The following is a 12,515-nucleotide window of genomic DNA, read 5'->3' as shown; positions in this document are numbered from 1 at the left end:
ATTTGGCAAGAAAACTGAAATATATTTCCCCATTTAGAATCCAGATATTTAGCACATGGAACACCCAAATCTGGTAGATAAGTAGTTTCTGGACTCTTTTTTTCTTAGAAAAGAAGTCGGAAATAAAGTTGATTACAGTGAGGTTCTCCTTCTCAGTTATCCTACTATGAGAACTACTTAAAACCCAGGAAAATGTATATAAAAAACCATTAATCACAGGATTTGGTGAATGCAAAAAGCAGAATTTGGTCATGTAGATAGAGGGAAGAAAAAAATTTGGAACCGGGTGATAAGAATTACATAGGAATTTCCCTTACTCGATATCACAGATACCAAGCACCAGCTTGAGGACTGAGGTTTAGAGATACAAAAGGGATGTGGTTAAGGTAAAAAACATTGCTGCTAATGTGGTTTTCATCAGGCCAACAGCATTTTTCCTCAATAACCTAATTTTCCCTGTCTTGCAAGGATTTAGTATGATGATGAGAACTGAAAACACATGCCTTTATCAGGAACAGAACACAGAATAGGCTAATAGGTAGTATAAAAAATAGAGGTCTGCCAAAACTTCTGGACTTTAAGAAAGGCAAAATTTCCCTAAGGCAGTCTCCACTCTCTTCATATTTGTGAAAAACTTTACTACAAAATCCTCAGGGAATTATATAAGTGTACCCTTACCATACAGAAAGATCATTTCTATAAAAGGTATTACTTGTAAATGCCATTTGACTTGTCAGGTGTAGAAGGAAGATTCATAGCTTCAGTTGTAAACAAAGGGCACCCATTAATTAGTTTCCCAACATAAAAATACAGAGAGATGCAAAGACAAGTCAGTGGCTCGTGCCAGATGCCCAGGTAACAAATCATAGAACTGGACACATCTTGAACCATTATTGCTGGTATAAAAGCCATGGAGCTCCCGAGAGGCAGCCAGTCAACCCAGACAGGCCCATTACTGCAAGTAGCATTAAATTGAACTGTGGCATAAAGAGTCACTCAATATCTCCAACTCTTAACACATTGATTCACTGATTAGTTAAGCAAAATACTGCAGAGAGCTGTGTGTGCATTTAAAGTACTACACATGCATAGGTCACTCACATGCAGCATTAAAGTCAATAAATTAAACATGAATCATTGGGTACGTTAAATGAATTGCAACCCATAATCATCTAAGTAGCAACAAGCCATTCATTTAACCTGACCTAGATGGATTATATAAAGAGTTATTAAATATAACAGGAATACAAATTGCAAGTTAGAATCCTTGGAACTCTTTTCTGGTTGAAGGAATTTTTATAAGAAGCCAGTAACTGAAACTATGCATATGTCTGATATTTTGGGACCTCCTTCACTAGACACTGTTTTATTGGTGTAGTTTATATGCAAATAAGATAATGTGACACTGTAAATAATGCAGCCACATGATGGCCCACTCTGAAATCTTGTGCCTTGTCTGGGATAGCAGGGTGATAGAATACAAAGCAGTATTGATGATGAGCATATAGAACAGTCAGTTGAGTCAGGTATCTCCAGAACTGCAAAGCAGGCATATTCGGCTTAACAAAGTGAAGAGGAAAAGGTTTATTTGAACTTATTCAGGAATGAACAACACTGACTTAGATTTGTTTTATCTTCTTATTCAGAATGATTTCATGGTTCAGAGAGAAAAGCTTTAGTTCCTTCTGTCAAAAGATTTAGGGTGGAATTCATCTGACTGAAGGCAGAGGCCTGCTCTTTATCTGAGTCACCCCAGTCTCCATGTATAATCAGCAAAAATCCAGTCACTATAGGCTACAAAGTCTAAATCAGAATTCCTCTAACTTTAAAATAGACATTTTAAATACATCTGATGGACTGAATCCTAAAAAGTTCTCTTTCTTTAAAATGAATATAAAGGGAGGTTCAGAAATAGCTGTTGGTTATATATGTCTAAGGAAGACAAGGTGATTCCTATTCCTAGAGTCTGCTCTTGGTTTTCCTACTAACCTGCTGCATGGCTCTGGAAGTCTAAATGCTATAAAAAAAAAATCAAGAAGGCTATTTTAGATGTCATTACTCTATTGATGACATCTATTGGGCAATATCTGTACCTTTCAGGCATCTATATCTATTCACAGTGACTCTCACTTTTAATCTTTTTGTACCTGTACTCTACCACTCATTCTGTCTGTTTTGCATATAAATTTGCATTTACAAATACAATATTTTTATACACCTATGTATTTGTATAGTCTTTAAACAATAATGTCCTACAGGATATAACAGGATAGAGCCTCAAATGTGCCTCTTTGTATAGCACCATACAGGTAGTAAATAATGAATTTTTTAACTGTTGGCATCATCTAAGGTTAGAAAATTTTCTTTACCAGCTAATGTGAATAGGCCATGGGATTTAAAAACAAAAAACACCAAATTATTCTTTACAGTATTATAAAAGAAAAATTCAATGCCTCACTGTATATCCCCAGTTGTACTTGGGAGGTGACAGTGAATACAAATTTCATGCGAAGGTTACCTGAGGATAACAGCAAAAGGAATAATATAAAACCTCTGCCTAAACTTACACTTGGAAAAGTACATTGTGAAGTGGATTACTAAATTTATTTAAAAAAAACCCTCAAACCCATAGAGGAAAAAAGGAGGTCATTTTAGACTTACAGGATGGGGATGGTCACTTCACAAACAGGAACAGAGACAAGGTAGAGGTATTAATGTGTTCTTTGCCTCTGTCTCCAACACAGATGACAGACCAAATGTGTCACAATACCTTGATTCCATGACTTAATCATAATATTTTTTAATAGAAACTTAATTTAGTCACTAATTACTAGTTGGTCACTATACTACTGTCCAGAAAATTTGAAAATTCAAGACGCAGAACACTACTCAAGGTTGCAGCTGACAGTCTCAGACACCAGCCCAGAGGCAACCTGCCCTGTGCACACTCCTCCTGGCCTTATGTGCTGCCTACTGTCAGAATTCTGCAGGAATTTTGTATAACTGTCTGCTAACATGGCAACCTATGGTCCCTCCAGTGAAGTCTGGGAGCATAATGTGATCCTATCATCAGTAATAGAACAGATAAGTTTACTTTACTGAAAGTAAAATTTGGACAATTTCAAGTTAATCTAAATTATGTCCTGAAAGAAAAACAACAACCAACAAAACAAACAAACAAAAAACCACACCCCCAACAACGACAACCAAACAAAAAACCACCTGCTTTTAAGATCATATCTTAAAGAGATTAAAAAGTGTTTATTTTTAATTCATTTGCAAGAAAGTAAAGAAAATACAATCATCAAATTTAGGAGGCTTACCTGAAATTGGTTGTTGCAAATACAAAAGGGAAAAGGACTGATCGAGGATCACTGAAGGAGCATGTCTGTAAATTGATTACTTTTAATTTCTGTGACACCTTACAAAATTACTTGTACTTATATAAGTCCAATAAAGGTAAAATTAATCACCAAAGAAAAACCCTGAATAAAAGAATTTGGTTACAGTGAAAAAATGAGAGGAATATTTAGTCAATTTTCCAAACTGCCTGCAGTTTTGCATCACTAAACCAATTTATATTACTAATGATTCAGAATTCAAATATAAATATATTTGTAGAATCATGGAATCACAGAGTTACTCCAACCCCCCTGCCAGGGGCAGGGACATCTTTCACTACATCAGTTGCTCAAACCCTATTGAACGTGGCCTTGAACACTTCCAGGGAAGGAGCAGCCCCAGCTTCTCTGGGCAACCTGGTCCAGTGGCTCACCATCATCATGGTAAAGAATTTCTTCCTAATATCTAAACTAAACCTACCCTCTTTCAGTTTAAAGCCATTCCCTTTAGCCATGTCACTACAGACCCAGGTAAAAGGTCTCTCTCCATCTTTCTTATAAGCCCCTTTAAGAATAGAAAGGCTGCAATAAGGTCTCCCTGAGGCCTTCACTTAACTATTAATAGAGAAGATTATAAGGAAAAGTTATTCAGAAAGGTTCCCAAAACCTCATGGTGGCAGAATATATGCTGTGGCAGCAACTGCAATGGTGTGCATTTAAGGCAAGTATAACTTTGACTATTTGAATGCATTGTAAATTATTATTTAACAGAAGCCAGCCACAGTAATGAGCTATGTGCCACTGCATGACCTCATCCAAGTTCAATGACCATGCAAGCAAATTAAGCAATATTACACAATAAAAAATTAAATAAAGTTTATTATATTGACATTATAATATGTAATTCTTTCACCAAGCGTCTGAGATTTTACCCATTCATTTACCCATTTTATTCATTCTGTATCTCTAGCACTAGTGCACAAGGAATAAAATGCTTTTTGCATCACAAAGTTGCATAGCACAGCTTGTCAAACAGCTTGGTTACCAAATAATATCCCATTTAAGTCAGTGCTAAAACTTTTATTACCCAAAGTAAATTACTGCAGGTCTCCAAAATAGCCTATACTGTAGTCATCCTCCATGGCAGCAAATTATTCTGAGTTAAAATCTATGTTGCTGTGAAATTAGATTGGACTTATGCAAGCCGGATGGCTTAAAACTATCTTGAGTGTCTTTTTATTACAAAACAGTCATTATGGGTGGTGCAGCTCACAGATTTAGACACCTAAATTTAGATGTTTACATGCAAACTAAGGTCCCATTACAATCAATACCGATCTAATCAGATAAATTTACTGAAACCTAGAGATCTATTCAATCAACCCTAAAATAGACAGTTACTTTTGGATAGTTATTTTAGGCTATCCATAGAATTCTCCTCAGCATAACATGAGCACAGCGCTGCCTTGCAGTGCAGTATCAGGATCTTTAGTTGAGTGATCCCTAACATAACTCCAGTACTGTTACTCTGTTATCTAGGCTTTGCAGTTTCAGTCTTCATGTACTGAAATGCTACTTTGTTAATTAATTCCCTTGATTTGGTTACCATATAGAAAGAAAGAATCAAGTACACCATGGTTATTAATTTCAATCTCAATTTGAAACCTCAAACTTGAAGCTTGGTTTATGCACAGGGTATCAATCAATCAGTGGGGAAATATAACACTTTTTCCTGGCCAAAGGTTAGTATCCACTAGGGGAGACATAGTCTCCTAAAACATTTAGTGCATAAACCAAAGCCTGACATTTCAGATAATCCCTTACTCTCCCAGCTACAGAACACACTGAAAATGCCCTCTTAGTCTTTCACAACAGACCAGGCTGCCCAGGACTTACCTTCAGGCTGTCATGCTCGTTACAGCAGACAACAATACAGCTGCTTGTGCTTAGTTGAACAAATTCTTATTCTAGAAAAGGAAAATAAAAGATAGAAGACTGGCAAAATGGAATTAGAAGCTAAATTGATAGGAAAGAATATGAAGCTATACTTTGAAATAAAGATTTCAGGACTTGCTCAGAACATGCAAATTGATGATATCAGCTTGTCCCTTCACACAAAATATAATCTTGTCCCTTTTTTTGGCCCAGGAAAATGATGCAGAGATAATGGAAGTCATGATCAAAGCAGTAATGTTATTAATATGTCCTTCTGTATGTGGGATTTTATGTAGATGACAAAGATTAAGTTAGATCTACCACAACAGGCCACTGGGGCACATATGCTGCCTTCTGTATTAAACATGTATAAACATGCATAAAACATGTTGCTATGACAATGTTTTACCATCCTCTGGATCCACTAGACCTTCCAATAAATAGTGTCTTCTCTTATGAGAAACTTCTATATCTTTCTACCTTCTCCAGCTGTCAGCACATGCACAGCAGACCAGAGGCCAATTCTCTGCACAAATCTGTGCTCACTGGAAGGCTCTGCAGACCTCCAGAGAGCTGTAGCATCATCTACTGCACCATACAAAGTCTTAGTTGGCAAAGTTATATCAGTGCATATGCCAGAGAGATAAAAAAAGTTACCTAGTAGCTTTGAAATCATTTCTATAACGTGGCTTATGGGAGGTAGGTGAAGATTTTGACCTTTTTAAGTAACTGACAGCATCAAATGCAAGTTTCTGTGAAGCCAGTGACATAGAACTTTGTAAACACTAATGGGTGAATTAGCTTCTAAATTTTATCTGCCAGGAAAGTCTGGAATCTGGTAGTCTGGGAGATTAGGTCATAAAAATTTGAGTCTGTACAAAAGACCCTACTAGCCCATAGTAAGTTTCAAAATTTATCCCAAATAGAGTATAATATTTCTGAGAATTTTAATATCATGCAAACAACTTTTATGTGAAATTTGAGAAGGCATAATTAATAATTATTTTTAAATGCTGAATTGCCTTTATGTAACCTATTATTTGTGATAAAAATTTAATATTCTCTAATATTATATATGTGTTACAGTTTAAAATACTGTGTGAATTTTTCTTATCTAAACACACCTACAGATAGTTCCTGGGGCCTGGCTCCTCCACATTCTTAAAACTCTATCTTGGGGTATTTATGTACACTAGTAAGATCTTCCCTGAGTCTTCTTTACTGAATGGAATTCTACTTAACATTAACAACTAAAAGTTATACCTCTAGTCAAAACAAGTCATATCAATTCTGAGTGCTTAGTTCTGCTTTTCTCTGATGAGATATTTCCTCAGCAGGGCAAAAGCTACAAATCTGAAATGAGAAACTAAACAGGACATAGTGACTGAGTGCTTTATACAGGTTTGCAGTACTTAGGAATGGTAAATGCATGTCAATATTGATTTGGGAAGAAAATAATTTCAGTCCTATAAATGCAATGACTCTATAATAACATCAGTTTAAGAGAAAACCAATTTTGATAGCAGCTGTGAAGCCTTCTGCAACCAACAGACCAAAATCTATTTTCACTGAATAAGCATGGGGAAGAAAAAATCTTACTTTACTAGAATTTCTATATATTACAAGAAAATCAGTTAAAGAAGTGACAAGTTATCAAGTACTTATAAGTCAGCAGCTGATTATCAGTTGAAGAGTTTTACCTAGTTAAGTCAAATGCACATTTCTTTGATTGCATTCAAAGCAGCATATTGTGCATATGATTGCCTGCCAACGATTCTGATGGTAGAAGGATCAAGTCCTAATTTTCTTCAGAGGGCTGCCAACAGGATGGCAATCGAGCCTTGTATCTTAGCATTGACTAAAAGATTACCCTGCCACCAGAGAAGGGTATTTCACTCGTTATGTACAAGTCATTTACAATGCATTTTAAGCCACGTTTATATATACGTTATATATTATATATTTTATCTCCCCAATTCATTCCTCCAGTTTCTCCTTGTTAGAAATCATGACAGCATTTTGCCTCCATCAGGGAGAGCAGGTGAAAAGCTCCAGCCATTCTATGCACCTGCATTAATGCTAAATCAGCTCTCATGAATTGTGCATGAGATCCAATACGTTATAGTCATTAACTCTGGCACAAAGTAAAAAAGCTTCTTTAGACAAGACTTTCCTTTACCATATCAAGTCAGGAATAAAAACTCCAGAAGGTGGTGAATCAGACCCCAAAGATTTTTTCCTTTTACTTGTACTAAAGGATGAACATGCTAAATTAGGAAACATCAATTGCAGGAGAAAGGAAGAAGAGATGAAACCATGACATATAAGCATTACCTGTGATTAGTTTAATATATAAATTGCTCAGTTGTCCATGATCCGTAACAGTAACTGAAGTTTTAGAGTACATTTATATCCATTACGGGAAGAATAAGCATTGTTACCCACATTCATTCCCTTAGTCTACTAATTGTATTTTCTCCCTGAAAAAATTTAATGTTGCCATTAAACGAAAGAGTCCATGAGTACAGGGCTGTTCTTCAGCACCATAAAGTGCTATTTGCTCAGTGATGTGCTTCCCTCTAGTGTCCACAGACTCTACACACAACCCACAAAACACCTGGGTACGAGCTAAGTTAATTTTCAGTGGTGATTACACACCGATATTACTTAATATCTCAGACTGAGGCTCCAGGTGAAGAGAACATAGGATCAGTTTCATAGATTAAATTCATCACACACCAAATAGAAATGTAACATTTTCCCCTTCTCATACCTCAAGTTTTATATGAAAATTTAACTGTTATTCATCTCTTCTCTTTGTTTTTAATCTTTTACTTCTTTTTTTTTTCCATTCTATTTTATTTTAGTGATGCCAGACAGACAGGTGGCATCTTCTCCTTTAATATTAAGTTTGTGGAGACCACTTAGGATGCAGATATAAATGCAACTAACATTATAGGCAACTTTACACAGCACAGTTAAGTAGTCAGATTATTAAGATTATTAAACAGCCATGACAACCAATGCAGTGGACTGATTATCACTCCTCCTGATTGCATATTTCCCCAGAAAAATCTGTATTGTTCCATTTCAAGAAAAAAAAAAAAGAAAAAAGAAAGCCCTGTTTTGGTTATTGGATCAGCCTGGAATTTTGAGTCAATTACTCAACAAAATTACTTGCTCCATATTGGCACTTTGATATGAATTTTAGTTCCAAGTTCCGTGTCCCACTTTTTTCCATGATTATTTACATCTTTTATTGAGTATCATGCAACTCAAAGTGATATCTGTGTGCATCATTTCAACTATCATTCTACAAAAAGCCCAGCCAACAGAGCCAGTCTGGAAGCACAGTTTACAGCAGTTCACAGGCCATTACATTCCTGACAGAGCAATGTAATTGATTCATTTATTTTATAATTGTTTTCTCAAATTGACTCAAAATTAATGCATTGTCTCAGTTCAACAAGATAAAAAATATTCTGAATCAGATCAATAAAGTCAGAGCAAATTATCACATTAACATTTTACCTTTAGAAAATAAAGATAGTCTGGAAATGACTTTTCAAATTTCAAATGGGTAAAATTATGATTTTCAGTTGCAAAATTTGCTTTGGCAAAATGCACTCGTGCACTTGAATAGAACAATCCTCTCAGTAGCCATATATACTGTGACCTCTTTTATGATAATGATTATTTAGCCTCTCAGGAGTTTTTATCCAGCATACTGAGATTCTTTAGATCATGGTGTTCCTTCATAGCTACAGTCTACAGATGCCAAGTTTCTGATCAAAGTGTGTGTGTGCTAGGAAGAGAGAGAGAATGTCTTTGAAATGCTGACTTGCCTTTAGGTAACACATTTCTGTTGTATTGGCCTTTCCTGTTTCTTTGTGTACTAGTCTGGGAATTTTATGAAGTCAGTATTTTCCTATACTTGCTGAAATAGTGAAGTTTCAGAGCTTCATAAAACACAAATGCCAAATTGCACTGAAAAGCAGTAAAAACGGATATAAGAGACAAAGAATTTCAAGTCCCAAATCAAGCACCTAAATTTTATCTGCTCCAGGGTAGGATGCTGTGAGAGATGTAGGGAATAAGGGAAAAGTGAGTTTACAACTTTAGGAAAGATTTTGCTTTTTAATGAGTCAACTGAGCTTTAGAAATACCACTGCAGTCTTAAGAGGATTCAGAACAGAATTTTTGTAAAACCAGTTATCTTTATAAACATTATCTTTTTCTCTACAGCACAGTGCAAAGTGTGCCAGAGGAAGAGCAACAGAAAAATTACTTCTCTTTTCTTATGGATGTTCCTTTTTCTTTCCTGTGGTGGAGGCTTGTGTTTGGTTGGGGTTTTTTTAAGCATCACTTGTTTCTTCCTCACTTCAGAAAATAAGGCTTATGTGACTTTACCATGTGGCAGTCCATCTGTCCATGTGGCAGTTCTCTGATAATCATTTCAAGCCAATTTCAAATAATAAGGCACAAGAAGCCTAAAAGATATGAAGAACTTGCAAGACTTAAAAAAAAAATAAATCAGTCACGTAAAGAGAGAAAAATTAAATATCCCTGTAGAAGGAAAGACTACTGTGCACAAGACATATAAGATCATGAGCTCAAAATATGTCTTTAAACAATCCACATGTCCACAGAGCTAAACACAGCATGTATGCCCAGACAGTGGCTAGATAGAAGCTGTGTGAGCAACTAGAGATATGGCAGAAACTGGAGGTACTATAAAACATTGGCAAGAAAGTGGTGTCATGGAAGACCTGAGTTATTATGAAAAATAAAATGTAAAAAATCTGCAAAAGATCATGTTTCCTTAAATCTGCTGCTCACGGAACAACTCCTTAACGGTTTGCTACTTTTGGAGGAAGGCTCTAGGGAGGATCCAGCTTCTAGTGTCATTCATACTGCTTTCCTAACTGTACAAGGTTTTTCTCCATATTCTTGTGGAAAAAAAATTAGGAATGTATGAACTCAAGTTTCATGAATTCTGTACCACAAGACTAGATTCAACAGACATTCCTTTTATTTTCCTTTGTGTGGAGCTGTGAAATTGCCTGTCCCTAGCAGTGCCCATGCAATCAAGGACAGAAGAAAGCCCAAGAAGTACAGCTTCTCTGAAGATAAAAAGAACATAAGAGAGAGGTCTGTGTGTGTGGGAAGAGGTATAGGTCTTAACGTGGGACATAGAGTCTGGGTTCAGTTTCCACATAACTTTGAACACGTCAAAAGTTTCTAGATACCTATTTGTTTTAGAATGGCAGGTAGTTATACCTCTGCAATATCTTTGAGGAGCCATGATTAAGATACTCACCCCTAAAATCAGAAAAATAGCATTTTTCTCTATCACAGGAATTATGTACAAGAAAAAAATGTATGTTGATGATGATGAAGCAATCAGATACTGCTGTAATCAGTACCTTCAATTGTATTTGGGATGGCTGATGCAGCCACTCCAGAGGCAAGGAACAAAGAACTGTGAAAGACATTCTCTCTAAAAAATTACTTGTAAAACTTCTGTTAGTTTCCTCAGACAGGAGGTGATCTGAGTCTTGGTCTAACACTACACATACTTGCAAAGAGAGCCATCATAGCCCCATGTTCTGTTGATAACTGACTTTCTATGTCCCCTTTTTGTTTCAGTAGCTCTAATAGCCTAACTCCAGCTCTGCTGAGCTGTCCTGCCACATCCATAAAGCACCAGCTTTCTTCTGTGCCCCTCTGGTGCCTGCACAGCCAGCAGCTGGTTCAGAGCTGTGCACACAGTGAATGCCTGGCAAGCACCTGTGGGCTGGGTGGACATCTGGCAGGATAAGGAGGACAGTTACTTTTGTACCTCCTATACAACCCTTTTCTCACAAAACATTATTGCTACTCTCTTTTCATATTTCTGAATTTCTAACCTTCAAATTGAAAGATAGTAAGGGAAGGTCCTTGCAGCTCAGCAGCCCCAAAAATATTTTCACTCTCATTGCTAGCAACAGGCTACAGGCTTGAACTGGATTTTCAAGGTCCCAGGGCTGAGGCTCAGCAGGCTTTGCTTAAACTTGGCCTGACTGAACTTTTCTTTCAGCTTGTTAAGATGTAACAGCAATTTTTCTGTGTGAAAGGGTTGCTATACCTAATTAGTTGCATTGTTGCTTATGTTTTGATGGTAAACCATAGCTTTTCTATTGACAGATTGGCAAATAATTCTCTGTGTAATGGTAAATATTTCTCTTTTCAGCATAATACTATAGTAGTAGAGCAGCACAGGGGTGGTATGATAACACTGGGAACACAAGATGTAGTACAGAGGATTACAGGCATGAGGGTGGTAAGGAAGAGGCCACAGGGTAGCACTGGAGACCTCAGGGATTTAGATGGTTCATCAGTCATTGGTTAAAGAAATGAACATATGGAGCTGGACAAAACCAGTTTTAGGGGTCACAAAGACAGCAAAGGAGAAACAACTAATATTTTTTAAATGGTTTACATATAAAATTTGGATGTAGTATGATGCTGCAGACATTAACAACAAACAGGGTGTCAATCTGTGTCAGAAAGCATGAAAACAGCTTCAAGTGAGCACAGAGTGAAGAAAAGACCATCAACATACTTCCCTGGCAAAGCAGAAGAAACCCTACCAACAACAACATTCTTCCCTGTAAAAAAAACATTGGAGCATGGAGCCTTTCTGCAAACCCCTGCTCCCTGCCTTGTTTGTGAGAAAAACTGGACCCACTGATCCTGGACCCAGAAGGGCAGTGGATGGGTGTGCATAACAATTTTAAGCAATTATTACTACTGAGACCTATTTGCAGTAATACTATTTTTTTCTTTTTTTTTTTCTGCATTTATTAGATATAGCAATTCCTTTGATCATCCTATAGAGATTTCAATAATACCAACAATAAATTCTTGGCTTTACTTATAAGACATTTCCTTTTTGCATTACAAGATTTTGTATTTAGCAGAGTGGCAGACAAACAAGTACAATGGTTACATAAACTCTCTTTCTTTGTATGCCAGGCTTAGAACTGAGATCCAATTGCAACAACAGGGTAGAATGCACTCTCTTCAATCTTCCTTTTTTCTCTTTTTATTTTTTTTTGGTCTTGATACAACTCTGCTACAAAAGTCTTTTGTCAAAAATTACAAGAGCTAAGCCTTTCTTTCACAGCATCAGTGTGGATACTTTCACATCAACAATCTAAATAGCAGCGCTAATTCAGCAACAGAGACTGGTGGGTT

Source organism: Chiroxiphia lanceolata, chromosome 1 (assembly GCF_009829145.1).
Source record: "Chiroxiphia lanceolata isolate bChiLan1 chromosome 1, bChiLan1.pri, whole genome shotgun sequence".
NCBI classification, from domain to species: domain Eukaryota; kingdom Metazoa; phylum Chordata; class Aves; order Passeriformes; family Pipridae; genus Chiroxiphia; species Chiroxiphia lanceolata.
The sequence above is the reverse complement of the archived record's forward strand: the minus strand, read 5'-3'. Positions refer to the sequence as shown.